The sequence below is a fragment of the Myotis brandtii genome, unplaced genomic scaffold (genome assembly GCF_000412655.1).
Source record: "Myotis brandtii unplaced genomic scaffold, ASM41265v1 scaffold633, whole genome shotgun sequence".
Taxonomy (NCBI): Eukaryota; Metazoa; Chordata; class Mammalia; order Chiroptera; family Vespertilionidae; genus Myotis; species Myotis brandtii.
In genome coordinates this window covers 987790-993807 of record NW_005370423.1, presented here as the reverse complement: position 1 = coordinate 993807, position 6018 = coordinate 987790, and the positions used below count along the sequence as shown (strand labels likewise).

Here is a 6018-nt window from a genome sequence, read left to right as displayed (position 1 = left end):
CCCGGAGCCGCGCACGACCCGGAGCGCCCGGGTGTCTAGCGGGCACGTCGCCGTCGCCAGCTCAGTGGTGTCTGTTCCTTTTTTTTTTTCGGTTTTGTTTTGCCTTTTTTTTTTTTTCCCTTTTAGAGAAAAATAAAACTTTTCAGAACAAAGTACACAAGAACTTTTTTTTTAAAAAAAATTGTTGATATTGAACATGTTACACAGTTACTTCCTTGGAAGTCTGGGATTTGACACTCATGTGACTTTTATCTCCCCCCTCCCCCCCATGGAATAAAGTTTATCTTTAATAAAAATCACGGTCACAGATTTAGTTTTTCCAAGTTTTGCATGCCACTTTCCACCTTTTTCTCCCGATTTCAGGTCGCCAGTTCTGCCTAAGCAGCTATGATCTTGCATAGGAAAGAGGGTTTGTCTTGTATGATGTTACTCAACGCTGTGCGTGGTTGTTGGGAGTATTTTTCAAAAGAACCACTAGTTCTGCAAACATGAATGTGTAGAAGGTGAACTTCAGGAGGATTCCACATTGCGGAGGGAGGGCTGTGTGTGTGTGTGTGTGTGTTTGCGACACAGAAGGCTGAACATACTGTTTCTCTTATGTTGGATTTGCAGAACTTGAATTTAAATGGGACTTTTTGCTAATAGCAAGCAGGAGGCGCCTTCCATGGGATGGATCACTGATAAATATTTGTTGAATGAGAAATACCTATTGCTCCAAGCAAGTTAAGCCTGTGTTTCTGTCTTCCAAGACTTTTTTTTTTTTTTTCCTGCTTCTATGGCTTTGACACTTCACATTAAATTGCTATATAGTGGACTACAAAGTATTGGTGAGTCTTAGTTTTGGGACGTTTCCTATAAAACACAGACCATGTGATATCGACAAGTGATGCTGGGGCGGGGGAGGGGGGGTAGCTTCCCAGATTTGATTCTGGTAATTTTGTCGTTCTTGAAAAGTTTTAGGGGAGTGGCTGTTGGTAGAGTAAAACAAACAAACAAAAAAAACACCTTGTGATTGATTAACTAGAAAAAGATGTTGTCCTAAGGGCCGAGGAAAAATAGCATTGGGGGGAGGAACACTGCTGGTGTAACCAGTCAAGCCTTCTTGGCTTGGAAGGAGTGCAGATTGGAGAGAATCAGGACTTTGTCACTTGACGAGCTTTTGTCCGGGCTGGGGAAACTTTCCCCTTACCCCCTTGAGTTCTTGTGGCTGGTCAAATAATTCAAACCAAAGACAGCAGGTTAACATCAGAAAATCAGGTGTGAGTAAGAGCCCCTGAGAAAGTCACATAAGCATGAATGTTTCCAAAGACAGTGAGGCAACTAAGATGGGTAGTCATTTTGGACAAAGGAGAAAGGGGGGAAGCGGCTGGGAATTTCAAAGAGGAAATGGGCAATTCACAGGTAGCCCGGAAAGTGGCAAACACATTCTTTCTAGGCAACTCAAGACAATGGGACAGAGGGGAATCCAGTGAACAGATTTTGGTGTGCCTCCTTCCTATCTACTTCATTCATAGGTGCTAAAGTGAATATGCTAAGGGCTTTACGTTAAGGTTCCCTTCCTGGAGGTTTTTCTGTCTGACTCTTACAAGAAAGAAAGGAGGAAGTAAAAACTCTTACCTGAATGTGTTGGGTTTGTTTTCAGCTCTAAATAATGTGCATACCAGGGTGGTGCACCCTCAGCCCCCACACTGCAGCTGTAGTCAAGTTTCTTAACCTCTGTGAACCTTAGTTTTCCTCCAGTTTTGCAATTCTCTGATTCTAAGTATTCCATGACATCAGCCCTGTGAAATACGAAAATTACATTTGGATTGAAGTGTAAGAAAAGGCAGAAGTTTTGAAACAAATAGTATATGTAGTTGGCTTTACCTGAAAAGAACATTTTAAAAAGAATCACAAGTCAGCAGGTAGGAGTAAAGACAGAAAACAGTGTTGTCAGAGGAAAAAGCCCATGACAAGATGAGATGAATGAAATCTTAAGTATCTTTAGAAACTTTAAAATCCAAACCCCCTGTCTAAGGTAACTGAATGCCTTGTATAAGGCATGAACTAGACTTTGGCACTTCACCTATGGAAACAGATAGAACTGAAGGGAGAGGCTTAATGTATACACTGAAATGGCATTACAGATTTAGAAGAATCTATTAAAGCTTCTATCTGTTGTGAAATAAAAACTTTGGCACATGTGAACACTTTAGATTTTCTAAAGGGTTAGATGTGTTAATTAATCACTGATGTAAATGTAATAGAAGAAGTAGTCAACTAAATACTTTGACAGAGAAGAAAAGGTGAAATCCTGGAGAGGTCAGACTCTATAAAGGAAAAATATGACTGAAATTAATAGATCTACTGGGAGTATTTCATCAGGTATCAGTGTAGAGAATAAAGAACATAGGTAAGAATGTGGAAACTGGACATGGCCAGAGTGAACATGAATTATGAAAACTAATTTATTAGAGCATATTGTCATAAATGTTTGAAAAACTTTAAAAGCCAGAGATTGAAATCCAAAGAGATTTATGAACACTGGGGAGATAGAATGATTGTATTGCAACCTTTTAAATGTTTTGTAGCTGTTGTGGTCTTAACATGATTAACATGTCTTAACACAATACAGATTTCTTACTTGATAGATTTTTTACTTTGTAAATGCAAGTTGTCACATTCCAGATTTAGAGTTATGCGTGGTTGTTGGGAGTATTTTTCAAAAGAACCACTAGTTCTGCAAACATGAATGTGTAGAAGGTGAACTTCAGGAGGATTCCACATTGCGGAGGGAGGGCTGTGTGTGTGTGTGTGTGTGTGTTTGCGACACAGAAGGCTGAACATACTGTTTCTCTTATGTTGGATTTGCAGAACTTGAATTTAAATGGGACTTTTTGCTAATAGCAAGCAGGAGGCGCCTTCCATGGGATGGATCACTGATAAATATTTGTTGAATGAGAAATACCTATTGCTCCAAGCAAGTTAAGCCTGTGTTTCTGTCTTCCAAGACTTTTTTTTTTTTTTTCCTGCTTCTATGGCTTTGACACTTCACATTAAATTGCTATATAGTGGACTACAAAGTATTGGTGAGTCTTAGTTTTGGGACGTTTCCTATAAAACACAGACCATGTGATATCGACAAGTGATGCTGGGGCGGGGGAGGGGGGGGTAGCTTCCCAGATTTGATTCTGGTAATTTTGTCGTTCTTGAAAAGTTTTAGGGGAGTGGCTGTTGGTAGAGTAAAACAAACAAACAAAAAAAACACCTTGTGATTGATTAACTAGAAAAAGATGTTGTCCTAAGGGCCGAGGAAAAATAGCATTGGGGGGAGGAACACTGCTGGTGTAACCAGTCAAGCCTTCTTGGCTTGGAAGGAGTGCAGATTGGAGAGAATCAGGACTTTGTCACTTGACGAGCTTTTGTCCGGGCTGGGGAAACTTTCCCCTTACCCCCTTGAGTTCTTGTGGCTGGTCAAATAATTCAAACCAAAGACAGCAGGTTAACATCAGAAAATCAGGTGTGAGTAAGAGCCCCTGAGAAAGTCACATAAGCATGAATGTTTCCAAAGACAGGCAACTAAGATGGGTAGTCATTTTGGACAAAGGAGAAAGGGGGGAAGCGGCTGGGAATTTCAAAGAGGAAATGGGCAATTCACAGGTAGCCCGGAAAGTGGCAAACACATTCTTTCTAGGCAACTCAAGACAATGGGACAGAGGGGAATCCAGTGAACAGATTTTGGTGTGCCTCCTTCCTATCTACTTCATTCATAGGTGCTAAAGTGAATATGCTAAGGGCTTTACGTTAAGGTTCCCTTCCTGGAGGTTTTTCTGTCTGACTCTTACAAGAAAGAAAGGAGGAAGTAAAAACTCTTACCTGAATGTGTTGGGTTTGTTTTCAGCTCTAAATAATGTGCATACCAGGGTGGTGCACCCTCAGCCCCCACACTGCAGCTGTAGTCAAGTTTCTTAACCTCTGTGAACCTTAGTTTTCCTCCAGTTTTGCAATTCTCTGATTCTAAGTATTCCATGACATCAGCCCTGTGAAATACGAAAATCACATTTGGATTGAAGTGTAAGAAAAGGCAGAGGTTTTGAAACAAATAGTATATGTAGTTGGCTTTACCTGAAAAGAACATTTTAAAAAGAATCACAAGTCAGCAGGTAGGAGTAAAGACAAAAAACAGTGTTGTCAGAGGAAAAAGCCCATGACAAGATGAGATGAATGAAATCTTAAGTATCTTTAGAAACTTTAAAATCCAAACCCCCTGTCTAAGGTAACTGAATGCCTTGTATAAGGCATGAACTAGACTTTGGCACTTCACCTATGGAAACAGATAGAACTGGAGGGAGGGGCTTAATGTATACACTGAAATGGCATTACAGATTTAGAAGAATCTATTAAAGCTTCTATCTGTTGTGAAATAAAAACTTTGGCACATGTGAACACTTTAGATTTTCTAAAGGGTTAGATGTGTTAATTAATCACTGATGTAAATGTAATAGAAGAAGTAGTCAACTAAATACTTTGACAGAGAAGAAAAGGTGAAATCCTGGAGAGGTCAGACTCTATAAAGGAAAAATATGACTGAAATTAATAGATCTACTGGGAGTATTTCATCAGGTATCAGTGTAGAGAATAAAGAACATAGGTAAGAATGTGGAAACTTGACATGGCCAGAGTGAACATGAATTATGAAAACTAATTTATTAGAGCATATTGTCATAAATGTTTGAAAAACTTTAAAAGCCAGAGATTGAAATCCAAAGAGATTTATGAACACTGGGGAGATAGAATGATTGTATTGCAACCTTTTAAATGTTTTGTAGCTGTTGTGGTCTTAACATGATTAACATGTCTTAACACAATACAGATTTCTTGATAGATTTTTTACTTTGTAAATGCAAGTTGTCACATTCCAGATTTAGAGTTATTATCTAACACTTTGTATTTCTGTTTACTTTCTTGTTTGGACTTCACTCTCCTACATTTCACCTCACCTGGGAATACTCAGGTCAAATTCTTACTTTATAAATAAAATCATCTCTTGTCATTGTAATCCATAGGATTTCTCCTTCCCATGAGATTATAGCATATTATTTGTCTCATTTATTTGACATGTACAACTTTCTGACATTCCCTCTATTGTATTGCTGTAAAAGGTTATAATAAAAATTACTTTATCTCCCCAGTGTCCATATATCTCTTCAGATGCCAATCTTTGGCTTTTAAAGTTTTCGCTCCCTTAAAAAGCTGATCAAGTGACAAATAGGAGACTTAGAGGAGGGGAAGCTACTTTCAGCTATAATTTGTTCTCTGAACTCCAGGTCATTCACATCCATTCATTAAAAAGACTTATTAAGTGGTCCCTTTATTAATCAATTTACTATTATATAATGTAACATTTATTTTAAGTGAACCCTACCTGTGTAGAATCTACAGGGTAATGGTGGAAATATATAATGAACAAGTAAATTAAGGTAGCCCTGGCCAGTTTGATTCAGTGGTTAGAGCATCGTCGGCCCTGGCACTAAAGGGTCATGGGTCCATTTCGGTCAAGGGCACGTACCATTTTGGTCAGCTGCAGGGTCTTTCCCCACCCAGGAGACAACCAATTGATGTGTCTCTCCCACATTGGTGTTTCTCTCTATCTCCCTCTTCCTTCCCTTCCACTATCTAAAAATCAATGGCAAAATATCCTCGGGTGAGGATTTTTAAAAAAGTGTAAAATTACAACTTGTGTGATTCAATAAAGGAAGAGAATAGGGTGCCATGAGAGAAAATGGGCAGGATTTTAGATTCTGTGGTCACGAAAAAGGCCTCTGTCAGGTGGTGCTATTTATGTCACGTGAAGAAGAAGCCAGACAGGGAGAGTTTTCTCAAAGAGAAAAATATGTATGAAAACAAGAAAAGCTTGTTAATGTTGGAAGAAATGATAGAAGTTCAGGGTAGGAGGAACATAATAATAGAGGAAAACCATGGAAGATGTCATGAGATAAGCAGAGAATGGACCATACAGGGCACTGCAGGACATGTTTT

General features: G+C 39.0%; 1 protein-coding gene across 4 annotated transcripts in view; it reads left to right on the top strand.

Moving 5' to 3' along the window:
• The window catches only part of CHD9 (chromodomain helicase DNA binding protein 9), a 128717-nt gene that overhangs the window by 16712 nt on the left and 105987 nt on the right, over positions 1–6018 (top strand). For 2 of the 4 annotated variants that reach the window (XM_014528416.1, XM_014528418.1), the window contains exons 1-2: positions 2681–2742; positions 2854–3068. The exons of 1 other annotated variant lie outside the window; for it this stretch is intronic. The gene's annotated coding sequence lies outside the window, so the exon portion shown is untranslated. Of the gene's footprint in view, positions 1–353; positions 364–2680; positions 2743–2853; positions 3069–6018 lie in introns of those variants that run through there. One more of the 4 variants, XM_014528421.1, reaches the window with a different exon arrangement.